General features: G+C 35.1%; 1 long non-coding RNA gene across 1 annotated transcript; it reads right to left on the bottom strand.

Annotated features, from left to right (window-relative positions):
* Positions 1-7,443: 7,443 nt before the first annotated feature.
* Positions 7,444-21,057, bottom strand: LOC147913323 (uncharacterized). Its single transcript, XR_015548871.1, has 3 exons — positions 20,910-21,057; positions 7,697-7,763; positions 7,444-7,523 (listed from the first exon to the last, which is right to left on the bottom strand). It is a non-coding gene; the product is annotated as an uncharacterized LOC147913323 (long non-coding RNA).
* Between the last annotated feature and the right edge of the window lie 1,784 nt (positions 21,058-22,841).

The raw sequence follows: 22,841 nt of genomic DNA, 5'->3' as shown, positions 1-22,841 counted from the left end.
AGCTACCTTTCATTTTTCTCAGTTAGTAAATCTTGCACTATGAATTGGCAGAAAGAAGATGTAGTCACATGTTGGGAATGAAAACATGTCATTACCTCATGTGCTATGATCTGAGATGAATCATATCTACTGGAGTAATACAGTGTGCTGTGCATAATAATCAGACAATAATAAAACATCGCGGAGCTTCTGCTGTTTTCTTATATTGTATATGTGCATAAAATGACTGCGGTTATAATCAAGTGGTATTTTAAGAGTACAAGTGTCAAGATAGCAAGTCCCAGGCATAACAATTTGATAAAGTAGAATTTTATGAACTTGTTCATTTTTGGATGAGAATAATACAGTTAAAGGGAAATATGTAAAATACTGTTATTTTTAAAGTTACAGGAAAAGAACTAGACAAATTAGCTTTTCACTTAATTATTCACAAGAATTTTCTGGAATTGGTATTTGGTTATATGCATGCAAGACTATAGACATTTAGAAATGGCTTATAATTTTTCCATCAGCTTTACTGTTCTGGCCATGAACCGTGGCTTACTATCCTTAACTCTGATGTTATTCAAAACTGTGTCTGGACTCAATTTCCAAGAACAAAAATATATGAGTGTTTTTTAAAACAAAATTTTAATGAATAAATATCTTTAAAATTGATTGATTATAAATAAGATACATTTTTGTCCAAATAACATTATAAGATATTTGAGCCAACATTAGAACTTTATTTCATAATTGTCATAATAATTTATAGTAGTAGAAGTGATCACAAGTCATATTATATATATGGAGAGAAAGAAAAAAGATAAGATTGAGGGATTCCAAATATGAGGCTGTAATGTGGTATATTTTAGTTCAAATATAAGCAAGATTATATTATACTATTATGCCAGTAAGCACAACATTGTATCACTCCAAATCAAAATCTATGATATACCTAGAGCAAACCGATGAAAAATCTTGCATGACAATTGAGAGTTACAATAGAGCCATTTGACTAAATAACTTTTTTAGCTCTTTGGATCTAACACCTGTGGATCAATCATTTATTAATTTTACAAAGATAGTGACTAATATATGTATGTACTGAAAAAAATTCTGGTACCAAACTTGACATCTTAGATTTACAAACTGATATACCAAGAGGAAGCAACAGGCAGATCTACACAGAGGAGACAAATGGGTCTGTTGGAATCAAAAGAGGTTAGTAAAATGTAGCAACATTTCCAAAAACTGTATTTGTAAGGAAAGCTGAAGATATCATGTAAAAAGCATGTTAAATCAGTGAGTGCAAAGGCAAAATGCTGGCACAATTAAAACACTTATAAAAAGCTGAAAATTAGGGCGGAATGATAAAAAGATAGGCATCCACATCAGGGACTTGGCAGCAACACAGCATGAGAAACAGATCTAAGACTTCATTTGTCTGCCATGGATTGTAGGCACACTAGTTGGAGGAAACTTCCAGCCCTAATGTGTCATACTACACAAATGCAGTTGCTAAAGGAAGCAAGAGAATTGAAAATGAGGAGGTTTAAGAGAGCACTATGCAGATGGTGGCCAAACACACGTGATCAGTTGTGGCTTAAGATGATTGGAATTCCCATCTGGGGATGGAACATACAGAAATGGAAATTGTTCCATGGTTCCTTTACTGTGTAAAATAAAGTACAGAAAACTTAAGCACATTTGCAAGAAATAGAGACAAGATATAAAAGAGAAATAAAGGAAGGGCATAAAACCAGTGGTCTAGTTCAAGAAGTACTTTTTTTTTTAATTTTTAATTTCATATTAAATTTGGTTACATAAATGTGATGATAGAATATAACTTGAAATAGAACCAAATAATGTTGATGGTTGTAAAGTCTAAATTATTTACCCCGGAAAATCTTTAAAATATATCATGTAGGATCAATCCTATTTCTTGAACATGATAATAGTACTGAAAATAAGTATTATTATCATCCAATGACACAGAGATCACTAATTTGCTTTCTTTTAACACAAAAAATCACTTGTTTTACCAACCATTTTAAAATATATATCAGTGCCAATGAGTCTTCAACTTCTTATTTATTTCTTGTTATTCTACCCTGTTCCTGTAGTTTTAGACCCTGGATTTACAATATCCTTGTAAGTTCACTTTATATGAGTGTCACTCATTTCCATTATCCCTCACCCATCCAACTTAAATATTTTTTTATAGGAAGGTACTTTGCAACTTGGAGTGTTTTTGTAACCCAACTTAATTATTTTTCATACCCCATTAAATTTTTTTATCCATTGAAAGGAGACAGTGTAATAATCAGACATTTATTGTACTACATTTGTGATCTAAGAAACTTATACTTTGAATAAGATAGTAATGAAAACCTATACTGGTAAAAATATTACCCAGTTCCCAGTTGTCATGTGGAATAGAATAAATTCTGAGTTTTTATATAAATTAGATTAAAGGAAAATTCTGAACATGTCTAAAGTTAATTCAAATAAAGGGAAATCTATTATTTTTTCCTAAAAATAGCACCAATAAAAATTTTTGAGAGAAGTAGCAAGGGGGACTTACTACATGAGTCAGGGGTATCTCAAAAGAATTAGATAAAAGTACTGTGTTAACATGTTCAACATTTTTGTAAGTAAAATCTGGACAGAAATTTGAGAGGAATATTTTACTTCAACCTGTGAATGTTTGGGGGCAGTATTTCACATTTTGAGCAGTTATTTTCCTAAACATCAATATTAAAATGTGTAATAACATGTTCTGTCTCCAGTATGAAATCAGAAAGGTATATAAAATGAATAAACGACATAATTGTGGAGGGCTTGTTTTTCTAATATAAAACAAGCTGAGTGATTTTAAGTAGTCTAAATACTTATTGCCATCCAATTGTGATATGTTCTTCCTTCTACCTCCCCAAGAATTTCTTGCATTGTAATAATGGATTTTCAAGGAATAAATTGCATACACACAACCAGTTCCTGAAAAGTGTAGGCGGTTCGCACAGTGTGATGCAATCACACTGTGGCATATAGTTTCCTTGTAACAACATTGACCTTAAATTTCATGAGACTCAGCCTTCCTCCACACGGGCATGGTCCTCCCCAGTGGTTAAGTGGATGTCAAGAATTCCATTGCTTGGAATAAGTCACGGCATGTAGGCTGGATCTGATTCACCATCTGAAGGTAAAGTGTGGAGTCAACTGAGGTTCAAATAAGGCACTGTAGAAGGGAAAAGATCATTCCTCAACAAAAGGCAAGAGGCATAGTGTCACAGTAGGACTTAGGTCCATCTTCTGTGGCTGTCTTTCACTCTGTGATGTGATGTGTACATCTAGTAATTTCCTCATCTGAACTTTCCTCTCTTTGGTGCTCAGAGAAAAAGCCACACTGAAGTGGTGGAGGAGAGTGGAGCAACAAGTCTTGAGGCCTTGGGTGTGTCAATGCTGTTGACCTTTTTAAATCTATGCCTACAAAATCTTACTTTTTAAAGCATAATTTTTATGGAATCTAAAATTCTGCTGGAGAAGAAATACAACACATATAAATACTTCTATAGGTTTGTATAATTCTAAAATTATTCATTTTGGGGGTCTTGGCTTCATCTGACTTCATCGTTTTGGAAAGACATTGTGTTTTTAGAAGAAAGAAGTTTTTACTTTTTTTTTTTTGAGGAAGATCGGCCCTGAGCTAACATCTGCCAATCCTCCTCTTTTTGCTGAGGAAGACTGGCCCTGGGCTAACATCTGTGCCCATCTTTCTCCACTTTATATGGGACGCCGCCACAGCATGGCTTGACAAGCAGTGCGTTGGTGCATGCTCAGCATCTGAACTGGCAAACCCTGGGCCACCGCAGCGGAGCACGAGCACTTAACCACTTGCGCCACTGGGCCGACCCCATAGAAGAAAGAAGTTTAAGGAGAATTGATAAAAAGGTAATTCCTAAGTAGAAGTATTCTTTGGTTTTTAGCAATCCTAGGCAATAAAATGCTCAGTTGATCAATGTCTGAGGAACGTATTAGTCAGTCTAATATATCTAAATAAAAAAATAAAGAATTTGTAATAAATATGTGAATTTGACAAATTCTTTTCAGTTTTCTTTTTCTCTCAACACATCTACATGTTTACTTGATTAAAGAACATATAATGGAAAACAATTTTTAAAAAGGAACGGGTGCAAATTTTTCATTTCTTTTAAAAAACATATCTTTATTTATTTATTTATTTTTCCCCCCAAAGCCCCAGTAGGTAGTTGTATGTCATAGCTGCACATCCTTCTAGTTGCTGTATGTGGGACACGGCCTCAGCATGGCCGGAGAAGCTGTGCGTCGGTGAGTGCCCGGGATCCGAACCTGGGCTGCCGGCATCGGAGCGCGTGCACTTAACCGCTAAGCCACGGGGCCGGCCTAAAAAACATATCTTTAAAGAGTGAAGTTGAACCCCTACTTCAGACCATATACAAAAATTAACACAAAATGGATCATAGTCACAAATGTAAGGATTAAAACTATAAAACTCTCAGAAGAAAACATAGGAAAAAATTTGCTTGACCTTGGGTTAGACAATGGATTCTTAGATATGACACTAAAAGCACAAGCAACACACAAAAAATAGATTGGACTTTGTCAAAATTAAAATCATTTATGTTTTAAAGAAAACCGTCAAGAAAATGAAAAGACAACCCAGAGAATGAGATAAAATATTTGCAAATCATGTATTTGATGAAGGAATTTTATCCAGCATATATAAAGAACTCTTACAACTGAACAACAAACAGACAAAAGAATCAATTAAAAATTGGACAAAGAATTTGAATAGACTTTTCTCAAAAGAAGATGTATAGCTGGCCAATAAACACATGGGAAAGATGCTCAATATCAATAGTTATTAGGGAAATGCAAATCAAAACAGTAATTAAACACCACTTCAAACCCACTGGAATGGCTACAACAAAAAAGATAAACAATAGCAAGTATTGGTGAGGATATGGAAAAGCGGGAACACTTGTACATTGCTGGTGAATTGTAAAGTGACATGGCTGCTTTGGAAAACAGTTTGGCTGTTTTTTAAAATGTTAAACAATGAGTTGTCATATGATCCAGCAATTCTACTCTTAGGCATATACTTAAGAGAAATGGAAAGATGTTCACACAAAACTTGCACACAAATGTTCATAGTAGCATTATTCATAATAGCCAAAAAGTATAATCAATCCAAATATCTGTCACCTTATGAATGGATAAATAATATGTGGCATACTCACTCAATGGAATATTGTTTGGCCATAAAAAGGAATTAAGTACGGATATGTCTACAACACTGATGAACCTTGAAAATATTATGCTAAGTGCAAGAAGCTAGGCACAAAAGACTGCATATTGTATGATTCCATTTATATTAACTGCACAGAATAGGCACATCCATAAGGACAGAAAGTAGACTCATAGTTGCTAGGGACTAGGGAAAGGGGAGAAAAGAGTGGCTGCTAATAAGCACAAGGCTTTTTGGGGGTGTGATGAAAATGTTTTAAAATTAGATAAGGATGATAGTTGCACAACTCTGTGAATACACCAAAAACAATTGTACATTTTAAAATGGTGAATTTTATAATATACGATTCATGTATCATAAAGCTGTTAGATTAAAATATTTGCTACTGACAATTACAACAACCAAAATCCTTTTTACTATTTCCTTTTTTTATTAAACACTTATTGTATTCCTACTATTTTAAGTGTAGCTCCAAAAGAAAAGAAATCCATAGTTTTTATCTTAAAGAGAAAAAAACCTAGTAGAATGATGATGGGAGAATTGGGCTGGGATGTCAGTAAGACTCATGTAGACGTAGAATAATGTTATTGAATATGAAATAGTCCTAAAATAGAAAATACATACAATATTGTAGAATACATAGAAAGGGACAGAATAGTACAGAACAGGAAAGATAAAATAGAAAACATGACAAGTACGAGTAAATTGCCAAGGCATTACAAATGGCAGTCAACCAGAATAAGCATCAGGGAAGCTGTTCATGATGTGTGTGTTAAAACAAGGGCAAGATTTTGATAGGTAGGGTTGGTGGAAAAGGAAATTCCAGCCAGGGGAAACAGCATAAGGAAAGGGCCAGGGGCAGGAAAGCCATGCGGTTTTTATAAATGATGAGCCCTTCAGATTTGCTAAATCATGAGGCTCTTGTAGAGAAATCCATGGTAGTGGATTAGGTTGTGTTATGGATGGTCCTGAAAACCAAGGTGAGATATGTATGTTTGATATGTGGACAAGGCAGAATAATTCAAGCTATTTGTTTGTTATAGAGTAGTAAGTTTGATTTCATCCAATACAGGTGAAGTGCTAGTACTGGGGGCATGGAAATGAATAAGACCCAGTCTCTACCATCAAGGGGGACACCAATTCATGAAGCAGAAAAGGAAACCAACACTCAATATTTAATGTAAAATAAGTGTCATAACTGATGGAATCACTGTGAATGGAGATGTGCTAAGTGGGAAAATGACTCAGCTTAAAAAGTGGGGTCAGTGGTAGTGTCCAGTGAAAATGACACATGAAATATGTCTCAAAAAAAGAAAACAAAGAAAAACTGTCTGCTTCTGGGAACAGTTGAGTAGCATGGACCAGACATACCATCCTGCCGTGAACAACTATAAAACCAGACACCATGTCTGAAACAACAGTTTTCAGACATTGGGTGACAGGAAGCATAGGATTCTGATCCCCGAGACAAATGAAATAATGAGGTGAGTCCTAGCATTGTTCCAAGTTAACGCCTGGAGGCGATTTCCAAGCAACAGCACAGAAGGAGAAATCCAAAAAGAGCCTAGCCATCTCACTGAGAAGAGGAGACCTGGAATGGGGTTCAGAGAGTCCAAGGCAGCTGTAACATGCAAGGTAGAGAACTGAGGAGGACTCTGGAGATCTGCAGATGGGACCCATCCCCTCGAATCTTTAATCTGTTCATGCGTAAGAGGAAACTACCAAATATGGGGAAAGACCCACTGGAAAGCAGTAGTACTACCACTGGAAATATCCAAAGATCACTCAGGCTTAGGGCCTTACCAACAGCTAGAATGGAAAGACATCATAAAATATGGGGAATTTTGTAGATTTCTCAAATGGGGTATCATTTTAATATTGAGGCTAAATTAGTCCTAGATTAAAGTTGCTTTGGACCCTCCCTAACAAAGCTTAAAAGCAAGTATAGAAAGGATCAAACTACTTAAAGTAACTTAACTGCCTGTCAGAACAAGGTATGTTGTAAAGGAATACAACTAAATCCAGAACCCAAAAACGTAATATTCATAACGTCTAGCCTCCAATCCAAAATTAGTAGGCATGCAAAGAAGCAGGAAAATATGAGTCCTAACTAGAAGAAAAGTCAAGCAATTGAATCAACAGATTCAGACAAGAGAGAAGATGGAATTAGCAGGAAAGAACATTAAAGCAGCCATTATAAATATGTTCCACATATAGGCATACCTTGGAGCTCTGTGGGTTCGGTTCCAGACCACTGCAATAAAGTGAATATTGCAATAAAGCCAGTCACACAAATTTTTTGGTTTCCCAGTGCATATAAAAATTATGTTTACACTATACCATAGTCTAGTGAGCAATAGTATTATGCCTAAAATAACAATGTACATACCTTAATTAAAAAATGCATTATTTCTAAAAAATACTAACCCTTATCTGAGCCTTCAGCCAGTCACAATCTTTTCGCGGGTGGAGGGTCTTGTAAAAATCACAATATCTACGAAGTGCAATGAGAAATGAAGATCAATAAACTGAGGTATGCCTGTACTTAAGAATGTTAAGAAAAGCATAAATATAATGAGGAGAAATATAAAAAACACACACAAAAACTGAAATGGCACTTCTAAAGATGAAAGAGACAATATCTGAAATGAAAAATAAACTGGATAAAATTAACAGTAAATAATACACTGGCATAGAAAAAGATCATTGACCCTGAAAACACAGCAATAAAAATAATCCAAAACAAAGTGGAGAAAAAAAACTAAGGGGAAAAAAATCAACAGCATCAATGACCTGCAGAACAACATCGAGCTGTTTAACATATGTGGAAGGAGCAGGGGGACACAAAAGAAGTGAAGAAGTTACCGCTGACGTGTTACATGTTTGAAGGAAACCATAATCCCTCAAATCAAAGCTCAATAAGCTTCAAACAGAGTAAATGCAAATAAAACCACATCAAGGGACAACGTAACCAAATTGCTGAATAACAGTGATAAAGAGAAAAGCTTAAAAGTAGGAGCCAGAGGGGCCGGCCCGGTGGCACAAGCGGTTAAGGGCGCACTCGGCTGCGGCGGCCCGGGATGCGCTGGTTCGGATCCCGGGCGCACAGCGACGCACCGCTTGGCAAGCCATGCTGTGGCGGCATCCCATATAAAGTAGAGGAAGATGGGCACGGATGTTAGCCCAGGGCCGATCTTCCTCAGCAAAAAAAGAGGAGGATTGGCAGATGTTAGCACAGGGCTGATCTCCTCACACACACACACACAAAAAAAGTAGGAGCCAGAGTGAAAAGGACACATGAGGTGTAGAGGACGAAAGATAAGAATGGTAGTAGACTTTGTACCAGACATGATGAAAGTCAAAAGACAAGCAACATCTTTAAATTGCATGAGAAAAAGTCACCATAGACTTATACACCTAGTAAAAATAGTTTTCAAATATTGATAAAGTAAAGCCTTTTTTTTCCAGATAAACAAAATCTGAGAGATATGCACTACATATCAGCAGACAGGCACTACAAATTACAGCAACAGATGCTCATCAAACAAAGGAAAATGGTAAAAGACAGAAATTTGGATGTACAGAGAGATGAAAAACAATGGAAATGGTATATGGGCAAATACAAAATACATTTTTTGTTTACTTTTAATTTCTTTAGAAGATAGCTGACTCTTTAAAATAAACACAGTAATGAAGTATTGTGGAGTTATAATGTATGTAAAAATATGTACATATATTTATAACATAGGTAACACATGTTATATGAAAAAGTATAATGTACGACAGCAGTTAGCACAAAGGAAGGAGGCAGGAAATGAAGGTATAGTGTTGTAAGTTTCTCACACAACATGGGAAGTGGTAGAATGTTGCTGAAAGTAGTCTGTGATAATTTAAAGGTGTATATTGTGAGCGCTAGAGCAACCACTAAAAAAAGAAAAAAGAAAGAACTATAGCACTTACAAGCCAATAATAGAGATAAAATGGAATACTAAAAATAACTCATTTAATGCAGATTAAGACAGGAAAAAAACATAAAAGGAAACAAAAAACATCTGGTCAAATGGAAAAATATAGTAAATTTAAACTTTTTCACTCAATCATTTCAACAATGACATTAAATATATATATTTTATAGCTATGAATATATAAATAAAATATATAAATAAAAATAAACTCCAATTAAAAGCCAGAAATTGTCAGATTGTATAAAAAAACAGCACACAAATATATGCTGTTTATAAGAAAGCTACAGAGAAATCATATTCATGGTGAATGACTGAATGAATACTTTCTCCCTAAGATCAGTAACAAGGCATGGTTGTCTACTTTCTCCATCTAGATTCAAATTTGTACTGAAGGTCCTAGACTGAAAACAAGAAGTAAAACTGTCTTTATTCACAGATGGAATGGTAATCCATTTGTAACCAAGGGCCCTCCAGGACCAGTTCGACAGACCCCATCTTATCAACAAAGTAATTAAAGTTGTCTTTCAGGAACTGAGAGTCATCCTTTGTCCAGTTTGGACTGGTTGAGACCACCAACCCATCAACTGGGCCTGCACAAATGCCCAATAAGTGACCCTTTTGACGTCCAAGGGCTGAAAACTTTACCCTCAGATCATGCTAACACCATCATTTTTTGAACACGCGTCCTATGAAGAACCATGAAGCTTGACTACACTCGTGCAGATCATCAATTACCTCACCTCTCCTCACCTCCAATGATCTATTTCCACAATTCAGACCACCCTACCCTTTTGCCCCAAGCCCTGAATCAGGGAGACAGATCTGAGAGTATATGCCTCCTGTCGCCTTGCAGATCGACCTAGCAATAAAGCTGTTTTCTTTTCTCAAAAACTGATGCTGTAATAATTGGCCTTTTTTATGCATATCGAGTAGGAGAACCCCAATTTTTTGCCATAACATATTCAACTATCCTATGGAATACACAAAATAATTCCTAGAACAAATAAGTGGGTTTTTCAATGTCACAGAATACAGTATCAATACACAAATATCAATTGTATTTCTACGTATAAGCAACAAACAGTTGGAAAATAAAATTTACAACATGATGTCATTTAAAATAACATCAATGTCATGAAATATGTAGAGATAAATTCAAAAAATATGTCCAAGATCTTTATACTGAAAACTACAAAACATTGCTAAATAGAAGACCCAAATAAATGAAGAGATTAGGAGACTAAATATTGTTAAGGTGTCAGTTCTCCCCAGATTGATTTACGTTTTCAATGCAATTCCAATAAAAATTCCAACAGGTTTTCGAGGTTAAAAGGCTGAGTTTTAAATTTATACGGCAATGTCAGGGTACTATAATAGCCAAACTAATTTTCAAAAAGAAAAACAGAATTGGAAGATCTATGTTACCTGATATCAAGACTTACTATAAAATAGTCATTAAGACATATGTGATATTGGCATAAAGATAGATATAAAGATCGATGAAACAGAACAGATAGTCCACAAATAGACCCATTCTTATATGACCAATTAATTTTTGGCAGAAAGAGTCCCAGGTAAATCAATGAGGAAAGGATGTAGTTTTCAAAATGTGGTGCAGGATCAATTGGATATCCATATGTAAAACATTGACCCACCTCACACCATGTACATCAAGTAACTTGAAATGAATTGGAAATCTGAATATAAAAACCAAAGTTATGTAACTTCTAAAAGAAAACATAGGTGAAAATATTTGTGACTTTACATTAGACAAAGATTTCTTAAATACGATACACAAGGCCCAAATCATAAAATAAAGAAATTGATAAACCCTACTTAATTAAAATTTAAAACTTGTGTTCTTCAAAACACATTGTTAAGAAAATGAAAAGGCAAGTTATGCACTGGGAAAAATACTTGCAGACCATATGTCTGATAGATTTATTCAGAACATACAAAGTATTCAATAATAAGAAGACAAATAACTGTATTTCTTAAGTGGACAAAAGATTTGAACAGACAGACACTTTATAAAAGAAGATATCCCAATATCCAATAAACACACAAAAATATTCAATGTTATTAGTCATTAGGGATATGAAAACTACAATAAGATACCACTACACATAATTTAGAGTGGCTAAAAGTAAAAGGACTGACAATACCAAGTTTTGGTGAAGATGTGATATAGATGAAATCATGCAAATGCAAAATGCTATAACTACTTTGGAAAACAATTTGGCAATTTCTTAAAAGTAAATATGTACTTATCATAAGATACAGAAATCCCACTTTCTAGATATTTGCCGAAGGGAAATAAAAATATATGTCCACACAAAAACTTGTTCTCAAATATTCATAGTATCTTTATTCAAAATAACCCCCCAAAATAGATTACAATTTAATGCCTCTCCATTGGTGACTGGTTAAATAAATCAAGTATACCCATTCAATGAAATACTCTCAGCAATAAAAAGTAATGAACTACCAACATGCTCAAAAAGGAGAGAAAATCTTTATGGAAGATAATATTATACAGAGCAATGCATGAGATGGATTGGACTGGTGAGGTGTTGGATGGAAAGAGAGGGGAGATCAAGGGGTCAGTAAGGCCGCAAATCAAGGTTGGACCAGGACATGAGAACACATAAAGTGTCTGTGCATTCAGTGGCTATTTGAGTCAGTTGTCACATGTATCTGTGTATACTACTCTTGTTTTTTCACAAATAGAATTTCTTTTTGGTTGGTTTGTTTCATGACACAAATATGATTTCTGTACGGCAGTCCAGGAGGACATGTCACTCAAGCAGCTTACAATGATGATGGGTTGCAACTTTAATGAAAAAATTAGAATAATGGCTATTTGGGCAGATATTGGGGTTTAGACATAGATTGTGATCTAAAAGATCTAGATTTCAGAAAACGAAACAATCCACTGTTTTAAAAGTGAAAAACTTCACGTATAGATCAGTTCTTTCCTCCTACATCTGATGAGCAGCAATATTTCATCTCATAAAACAATTTTATGCTACTTTCCTTTAGCCTGCATTTCAGATTCTTTGTAAATACTGAAAAGAATATATTATCTTGATTTTTAAGCAAACATTATATACGAGGACACATATTTGCAAGATTAGAAAGTTATCATTCCCTTTATAAATCAATTATTTGCTGTACACTAGGGTTCATTTAGGATACTTTACAATATGAACTCCGTTAGTTCCTTTAAAATTTGCTTTAACAGACAAATACGTAGAACACACATAGCATAAAGCAATGTACGCTTATACTTAATTTTAAATTTAAAAGAAAGTTACGCAGTGGCAATAAGAAAACTAAATAAAAGTAATTTTCTACCTCTATTTCGTACAGTTAGTCAAGAATGGAATTCACAGCTAGAATCTGATATTCCTTATGTCTTATCTATTTAAAAATTGTAAGTCATTCAATTACATTCTTCTGCACAGGATATTAAAATGTGAGAATAATAACTTAAATTCAATTTTAGTTCTCTTTTAGAATCCTTGTGCTTCATTTTTTCTTTGTAACTGAGCATTTTTTGAGCAATTGACTTCTTTATTTTGGATATAATTCTTATGTCACCTATAGAATATCTACCGTGTCTTCCTACAAAGGGAAAATCAATGAAAAGAGCATGAAGAGCCCCAGTAAGCCTGTTTTTGATGAATTATGTCCTTAAAGATATACCTTGTGTGTGGTTCAAAATGTATTGATTAGTAACAACTGTTTCTGTGATATCGATAGTGCACTATTCTCTTGAACTTCCTCCAAAGTGACAGGGTTTAATCAAGAGAGCCCTAAACAATAAATTCGCTACCAAGAAGGAGACAGAATAATGAAATTGACTCAAACTTCCAAAATAAATAATAATTCTAAACTTGAGGAAAACATATTGATGTCTCTGTTTGCTCTGCCTTTTTTTGACTTGTATCTTTCATAATAAGCTGCTTACCGAAGGGATTATTACTTTGCCAGATTTAAACTTCCACAGAGCCCATTGACATTTACTTTTCTATATGCTATCCGATGTTAAGAAATTAAAGATGAATAGAAATCATTTTGAAATACCACTTTCACCATTTTAAAATCATTTTTCTATTATAAAATATAAACTTTGAATAAACTCTATTTGGTTTAGTTCACTTTCTCTTGTGTTTTGTTTCATCACCAATTAAGTTACTGAGGAATGTCAACACTTTTAAAAACTTTCTCCAGCGCAAAAGTATGTCTATACTGATGTTATCTGTTAGATTGGAAATTATTTCTCTATTGAATGTTCAAGCTACAAAAAAAATTACTCCAATGCACAAGGTGAGCTATATAGAGTTGTATTCTTCTCAAAATATCTATATCACTCTATGGATAGTTATGAATTAAATTTCTTAATTATTCAGAGAATGTAGTCTTGTGATTAAAACCTCTTACTCTATTTTGTAAAGGTAAAAATTCCTAATATATTATTCATTCAAAATCTTTTCTAAAATATTTTAAACAGAAAATTTTGAAAAATCTGTTTTATACACTTTAAATCTCACTTGCAAATCTACAATTTACATAATCACATCTATGACCTTCATTTGCAATACAATTATTTGACAATACATGATCTCAGAATGTATTAACTAATAATTCTATGATCTATCTCCCATTTCTCCATCTTGCTCACAAGTTTCTTATGATGGAAGCTTTATGATATTAGCTTAGAATCCTGACTCCTGCTTTTCCAGTCTAAAAACTATCAAAAGAAAATGACAAATTTTGACAAAATTTGTTCTAGCAGTTCTGCTGCATTTTCTAAGACCTCATAAATCATTTGTTCATTCCTTGGTTTTAAACTCCCAACTGCCTTATCTGTGTTATGTCAAGATCAGAACAAATTGGTTAAGAATTTGCAATGAATAGGTTAACGGTCTGGGGCTTTCTAGACAATCCAAGGATGAATTGAAGCTTCATATGTCGGTGATCAGAATACTGGTTTTGGCATCTGACAAAATTCAGACCTCAGCTCTGTCACTTAATAGCTGAGTGTTTTACTAAGTCAATCTTTCCTGGTGTCATTTTTTTACAATATGAAAATTAAGGGCAATAGTGTATGATGATTAAATGAGATACGCCATATACAGTGTCCATAAGATTTTATCTTATGGATAAAATCCATAAGAATGGATTTTATGAATGCTAGCTGCCTTTCTCCTTGCCATCATAATATAACAATAGTAGCTTAACCACTCATTCTATGTCTGATATCTGTTGTTGGGAATATCCCCATTCTACAATCCCTTTGACTTGATTCTGTGATTAGGACAATCTGGTCATTAATATAAAAAGTTAAGTTGAATCCACTACTTTCAGACTTCTAAACTTTCTATTTTCTTTTAATTTTTTCAAAATTGCAATGAATATATATTGAAAGAATAAGCTTATTACACCTGTTTGCAGCTGATAGTGTTTTATGTCATCATATTAGCACCAATCTAATCTACATGATATGCAAGCAACCAGATATTACTTAACTTAATTATAATTTTAAAAGACTGAAATTTTGTTCACATGGTTGGTTTCCTGTTGGGCATGACATCTTAAAAAGGGACTCATTTAAATAATAATCCAATTATTAAACTTTGAAATACTAGGTCTTTTAAATATGTTTCTATGGGATTTAATGTTTTATAAACCTTTGCCAAATGTTACTCAAACATCTTTTTATCATATTTGAAATAGTGCCAGATTAAGACCTCTGCTCAGCAGGCATGATGTGGGGATGTGAAAATTTTCATCATTTCTAAGACTGATTATTGTATCTCATAATTATCTATTCTCCTAGCCAACTGCACCAGAAAACAGCACTTACAATGGAAGAAGAAAAGAATCCTCACTTTCTTCACTCAATCTAGTTTAACAGACTGCCTCTCTCTGGCACTGGCTTTCTATGCCTAGTAGTGCTTCTAGAAGAAAAATAAACCACACGTCTTTTAGTAACCTATCATAAGTTCCCCTTTTGTACTATTTTAAATTAAAATATTGTTTAGCACCTACTTTGATCCAAGTTCAGTTTCAAGTGCTGAGGATAATACATTGATTAGGTAAGGTGACCAGTTTACTATCTAAAGGCTGAAGAGAGAATAAATTTTGGCCTGGAAGATATGTGAGCCAGTTTAAGATGAAGGTGCTAGTTAGATGTAGAGCAAGGGGCATCCTGAGGGGTATTTCAGAATGTAATGTCACAGAGGCACGAGAAAGCATGGTTCACTTTAAGAAGCCTTTTTGAATTATTTGAGCTTAAATATTGGTATGTAAGATGCACGATAGATTACTACTACTACTAATAATAATAACAATAATAATAATAATAGGGCCACTGGCTTCTACTTATTAAATGCTTTGTATGTGACAGTAATGCCAGCCAGTTTTATACACATTACTTTCATTAATCGTCACAATCTCATATTGGAACTTATTATTATTCCCATTTCACAGATGAGGAATTTGAAGTGCAGAGATATTAGTGAACATGACCATGATCGCCAGCTTGAGAGTTGCAAAGTGGGAGAGCCACATTTCAAACCCAGGATCCTCTGATCACTGTGCCAAAAGAGTCTATCGGCAGTTCTTCTAAGACCTGGAACATTCCTATGTTGGCCAAGGAGAGTTAGTGAAGGACTTGACTCTAAAGAAAATCAGGCATCTCTGTGGGACTAGTGGGGTAGCTGGACTAAAGACTTTGCAGTTTCCTCTCAAACTATGCAACGTAGACAAATATCTATGGAGTTAGGACAGGACAGTGCTCTTTACAATGGATTAGTACTCTGCTTGCTGCTACAGACCGTTTATAGGGTATAATCCCTTTATCATCTTGGGGGGGAAACTACCCTTTGAGTCTATGTTGCTTAGTTATGCCTCCCTTAACCTCCTCTCTTTGCTGTCAACTGCTAAACTTCTGGATATGGCTCTTCATGAACTTAACATTTTGGCAACTGGCTCTCCCCTTCCCAACCACTGCCATTATTGGACAGCAGGATCTGGCCTCTCAGTTCCTTGAGATTCATATTTTCAGTGACCTTTTCCTCCGCTCCAACTCAGCTACCCACTCTCAGTGTCACAAAACAGGATATCCACACCCGAAACTCTACATTGAAATATTGAATTCAGACATCCTGCTCTCTCACCCCAAGCCTCTCTCCACCTACCTTGTTTGCTCAGTTACTCTCACTAAACCTATTATATCAGAACCATCAGAAACATTATATCAGATTCTTCCCATCTTTGCTTTGTTTCCTGTCCTGGTTAGTATCCATGGTCCTACATTTCAATCACTCTCTTGCCACTATCTTACAGTCTCTGCTCTTTTGTTCCTTACACATCTATTTGGAAAATTCCATCCTGGATTAATACCACTATGTGAATTTTCCTACTGGAGAGCTTCTGTAGAAAATCATGCATCCCTCTGAATATTCGTAGTCATCAACCTCAGTAACCTCTCAGCAACGCTGGGTAATGCCAGTGTATTTCTCTAGTTGTTATTCTTTTCCATTCAATGCAATGCTTATTTCAAACATTCTTGACTTGCCTCAACCTCATGACTCTGTCTTTGCTCATTACTCTCAACAATATCTTTCTTCATACAGCAAATACTTCAATCTCCTGGCACCAAACCAACAAAGCCTTTTAGCTTTAGCATCCATCCTTTCCTCTTTCTCTTCTGATACAATGGAAGGGATCTTCTTTTCCCTTTTTATGACCATTTTCTACACTGGATTGCTGGATTTTCTCAGGAATTTTGCACTATCATTAAAAATACCCTCTGTTTATTTCACTTCTTTCCCCTTAATGCATTTGTATTTGTCTCTTCTATTTCAAAGCCAAATTTGGAAAGAGAAGTCTGCATTCATTGATTCTATTTCTTTCTCTATCACTCACAGAACAACCTTCTTTAATCTGGATTTTGCCTCACTTCTCTACCAAAACTCTGTTGCAAAGGCTACCAATGATATTCTTGTTGTTTAATGCAAGGGATACTTCATACTCCTCATTTTACTGATCTTTTAACACTTTGTTGAAATACTCTCTTCTTCCCTTGGCTTCTATGATGCCTCACTCTCCATGTTTTTCTCCTAATTCTCTGTCTATTCCTTCTCAGTCTCTTTTCCCAACTGCTCCTTCTCTAACAGTCAATAAAGTTTAGAGTCCTTCCAGTTCTTTCTATTCAGGACCTTTGTTTTTTATCTCCCTATGTTCTCTCTTCAAGCAATCTCATCCTCTATGATGCTTCATTTACCACTTAAAAGCCAATGACCCCAAATCTAGACCTTTGGTCCAGATTTCTGAGTTCTAGAGCTACAGATAGAGCTTTCTTTGGGATATATCCATTTCAGATATTTTGTAGCCACTTCAAACTGAACATAACAAAAATTAAAAACATCATGTTTCTCCAGCCAGAAACATGAGAGTCACGTTGGCTTTCTCGTCTCATCTCTGACACTTCCATTCCATTCTCTTCCTTAACCAGCTGTGAAATCCTTGTACTTGTCTCCATCTTCTCTCTTCCCTACACCTTCACCCTTTCTTCCTTCCTGAACTGGTGCAAAATCTTCCAAATTGGTCTTCCAATATCCTCTCCTTTCCGTGTCTGTCCTATTCTCCACACATCGATCAGAGTGATGATTTTCAGTAGAAATCTGACCTCATCACTCTCCTGCTTGAAGTTCCCTAGTGGTTTCTCCTTGCACTTAGAATAAAGATCCAATTTCTTTAATGGGCTCTACAAGGCCCTGTGTAACCTGTCCTTCACTCACTGCGCTAGTATGATCTCTATCTATTCTCTTCTCTGTTCTCTATGCTCCAGACATCCTGAGCTACATTCATTTCCACATGTATACCAAGCAGTTCCCCATCTCAAGAACTTTGTCCTTGTTCTTTCTACTGCCTAAAATACTCCCTCCGCCTGGCATTGTTACCTCAAGATTCAAGTCTGCTCAAATATCAAACCCCCTCTGTGCCTCCTCTTCCCCTCTATGACAATGACAGCTTTGCCTGTTATATGTAAACCAAGGTAAAATTTGGCCTTATTTTTTACACCACTCAGAACAACTTGTAATGATAGCACAGTGTAGGTGTAAGTTTCATGATCTCTAACACCTAGCAACAAAGTTCCTGGCGCACAAATATTTGTTAAGTCGAAGAATGCTGCTTCCATTAAGCTCTTTTTAACTAAAGCCTAAAATTACTTTTCTTAAGTGTTTCTTTTATTGCCATTATTCAGATTAATTATAGTCTATAACTGAAAATTATTATTAGTGGCATATCCAAAGTGAGATTTTCATTCTTTTTAGTGACACCACATATTATGGAAACACTAGTTCTAGAATAATGCATCCAGGCTTAAGAATGAAGATTCAAGAGGTACAGTTTGGTGTTTTCTATGCTTTCTACTGAAGAAGGTTGTCAAAACATGAAGAAATTTACATGATAATAGAAGAATATGAGAAACTGGTGTCATCTGAACAAGTCAGGTCACGTTCTGAAATGGATGCTCAGGCTCCCAGATAGGCAAAGTGATTTTGAATTGCAACACACTTCTCTTTTTCCCTTAGCAAATTCCCATGATCCAAAAGACAATAAAATCGTTGAGGGGGGAAAGAAGCAGATGCTCTTTTCTTTTTAAAATATTTCTGTCCCTAGGAAAAAAGCAGTTGTATTCCTTCAACAGTTGTTTTATTTCTGCAAAATTACTCTGAAAGTATATGCAATGAATATTACTCAGGTAACTAACTCCAAAAACGTTATCGTCAACAATAGAACCCACTGTATTATGAATTATAGTACCTATAAAAATGCACATTTAATCATAAATGTTGTTGTGGCACTATCATCAGACAGAATGTAGTTTGGATATTGACAACTTCAAGGGCTTAAGTGTTGTCTCTGCTAAGGAATGTTCTGTTTTTATACCAATTAATGTAACATGAAGTAAGCAAATGAGGCCATCATTTAAATACAACATTTCTCCTACATATTAATTAGTAGCTCAATGATGAACAATTTGAATTAAACATGTGCAGAATGACATAAGTGACAGGTTTTCTTTTCATTACATTTTTATATAATGCATTCAACTAAAAATGTACCATCTCACTTCGCTCTAAAGGAAATTGTTTCTTAATTTTACTTAATTTCTGCAAAACTTAATGATGAATTTTGTCAATGAAAGACTATGAACACTTTGATTTTGTGGTTAAAATACCAAATAAAATGAACCCTTTCATTAATCATATGTTTTCTAACTTTCAACTCTACTTTCATTGAAATACAATTTTCCTATAATAATTTTATGACTCATTTTTCTCCCTCCTTTTTCAAATAATTAGATTGCCCAAATTACTTATCTTCAAAGTAAAATCTATCCCATGTTGACAGACAGAAGCCCCATCTCAGCAAGATTTCTTACAGTAAGCAGTTAATTCAGCTCCACTCACCAGCAATATTGAAAAATGATATATAGCATACATCTTAATGACAGCAGAAAACCTGCAATGTCTTCATTTGCCAAAGCATTCATGCTCTTAATTTCAGGAGGGTATTTTTAGTTTCTAGTAATTTGGAGAAAAGTAATAGGTAATAAAGTCAGAAAATAAAGTGTAAAAATATGGTGTAGAACTCTAGCTATATATAATACCTATAAAATGTATGGAAAAGCACATTTGCATTCCAATAACACCTGTGACATTTAGATGTTCTACAGAATTCCTGCTTTCAATCTTTGCCTGTTTCATATGCCAGTATTAGCTCTCTGAATATAGTCAGAGACCTTAAAATAGTTGAGCACTCAGAGGGTATATGGTGCAGCAAATAGTAAATTTTTATGCTTTTCCACTTTTTATAATTCTCATGGTTATGTTTAGAAACACTTGGAAATTCCACATCAAAAAACTTTAAGTGACCATGGTAAAAAAATAAGGAAAACTGCAGCTTTATAAAACTTTTACTTTACAATATATTCATAATTACCATTCCCAACAATATCCTAACAATAAAAATTAGCTTTATATATCATGTCTTCTGAAATAAACTTGTTTTTATGTAGATGGCCAAGATCTGCTCATTAACACAGCAAATATTCTTGATTTCCACTTAATCACGTGAGCGTACAACACATTATCATTCGCGTAGTTCACTACACCCTTGTTATAGATTTTTTTTCCTGGCAACATTTATCTTTCCAGTTTTATGAACCAAAGCTATTTTATGTTTTCTATCTCTTCTATATAAAATTCTCATAAATAATTACTGGATTTCAAAAGCTCCTGGCAGCTGGACACTTGATGATAGCTATTTCTAACTGATGTTAAAAGAAATATGATGGTGGGGTTAAAGACTTACAAAATAGCCTGATTTCTTTCTTCCTCTTTCTTCTTCCTGTGAGTTGACATTGGTGGCATTGCACACTCATGCACAAACAGAAAGTAAGATGTCATTTATCTACAGAAGTACTGTGGCGATAGGCAGGGTGCAGAAAAAGTATAAAGAGAAAATGTAGATGTTTGACAGTTTCTTAGAAGTTATGTCTGAAAGAATGACAGAATTGACTAGAAAATTAGAAAAGAAGTTTCTCCAGAAGACAGGGTTATCAAAGCACCCAGCCTCACACGGACACTCACCACTGCTGCGTCTTCCCAGGAGGCTGTCCCCGATCTCCAGCTAGGCTGGCTGTCTGTGAGCTCAGTGCCCAGACCCCTGGCTCTGCCAAGTTGGAGAATCGTGGCCCCTTAGCTTTTTAGGAAGCAGCTCTTCTTAGGAAACAGCTCTTGGCCTGGAGAGAGAAGGGCATTCCTTATACAGAAACCAACAAACCACTATGATTGCACATGAATAACCCTCATATATAAACTCAATTTCTATTGGTAAATCTTATGTTTAAAACATTTATAACTGCATGCGTTTTAAAGTTTTTTTTTACTGGAAAAGAGAAACAAATAACTAAATTGGATATTAATTGTGCATTTGTAGGTACACAACATTCACTCAAGATATAAATAAAATAAAACACTGAAAGCATATGGTTTGCTATAGTTAAGTAGCAGATCCATCAAGACTCTGGTTCTGATCTTGGCATTGGATTTAATTTTCTTAGAATATTCAAGTTACAGTATTCAAGTCTAGTGTGATCATATACTGGAGTTTATCTTGTCTGTTCACTTTAAAAAACACACATTATGGATTCTAATAGCAATGAAAAGATATTCAACTTTATGGAAAGATTTTCCTTTATAAAACGATAGATTTTATTATTACTTCCAGAAGAGTGAAGGACACCATACAACCATTGTGGGAAGCTCCTTCCCCACTCCTGGAGTTTCTTTCCATTGTATGGGCACTCCATTAGTGTAACAGTTCAGGCAGTTGCTGCCCCTCATTCCTCTGCCACAGGGAGGGTGAAGTGACTTATCTGATTGGGCAATTTTAGCCCAAACTCTTATCTCTCTCGCTCGGGAGCTGGCCTCTCCTCAGAAAACACACGTTCTGTACTGTTTTCCTATCTGCCATAAGCTTCTTCAAGGGCACGTACTATCCATGATGGGGGTGGGGGGGTGGGTGGTGACCATAGTTGGGTGTGTAAATTCAATTCAGGAGAGTGTTAATGATGCCCAACATTTGTACCATGGTCAAGGTCTCTCCTTGTCTACCTCTCCAATCTCATTTGTGTGCACCGCCCTAACATGCACCATCACACTCCCGCCAGAGAAGCCTTTTCCACTCCCACCTTATGCTGTACTCTACTGAATCAGGATCTTTGCACTGCCGTCCTCTGCCTGGAATGCTCTTCCCATTAATTTTCACCTGGCTGGCTCGTTCTCATCTTTCAGCCCTGATTTGAATGCCCTCTGTTCAGCTAGCCTTTTTGACCACGCTATCTAAATAGCAACCCTCTCTCCATCACTGAATATTACAGTCTTTACTCATTTCCTTCTAACTTAACTCAATCTGTCACGTATTGTGGTCTTTTTGTTGATTTGACTTCCTCCCCTGGACTCCAAGCTCCACAAATCAGGGATCATGGTTGTTTCATTTATTACTACTACATATTAAGTGTTCACCCAACATTTCTAGAATAAACAATTGAAAAGGCATTGGTAAATATGGAATCTTAAAATATATTTAATTTCTGGGACACATTAAGAGGCCCACGAGAGTTTAAGATCACCATGAAATATCTTTGAAATGAGTATATGAAAACTGTGGTGTTCAAATGATACCATCTCTACAGATTAAACAGAATACCCAGAAAGAAGAAAAAAGAAATTCGTTGCTGTGTCATATGACATTATTATGTAACAAGACACCTAGAGATGGTGTATATCATTTACCAGCTTGCACTTGGGAGCTTTACACAAAGTGAGAAATTTTCACAGAAAATATAGTATTCATTGAGTATTATCAATAAATTCCAGCACTTGAGACATTATCTGAGATATTCCAAGTGGCTAAGTAGAAAACTGAACAGTCAATTGCAACACGTTCTTTGGAAGACTGGCGTGCAGTGTGTGGGATCAATGTAACCTAAGTTTTCAGACCACTCAAAAGAGCTGAGT

Source organism: Ceratotherium simum, chromosome 28, assembly GCF_057802395.1.
Source record: "Ceratotherium simum simum isolate JZ-2026a chromosome 28, ASM5780239v1, whole genome shotgun sequence".
NCBI lineage: Eukaryota > Metazoa > Chordata > Mammalia > Perissodactyla > Rhinocerotidae > Ceratotherium > Ceratotherium simum.
The sequence above is the reverse complement of the archived record's forward strand: the minus strand, read 5'-3'. Positions and strand labels throughout refer to the sequence as shown.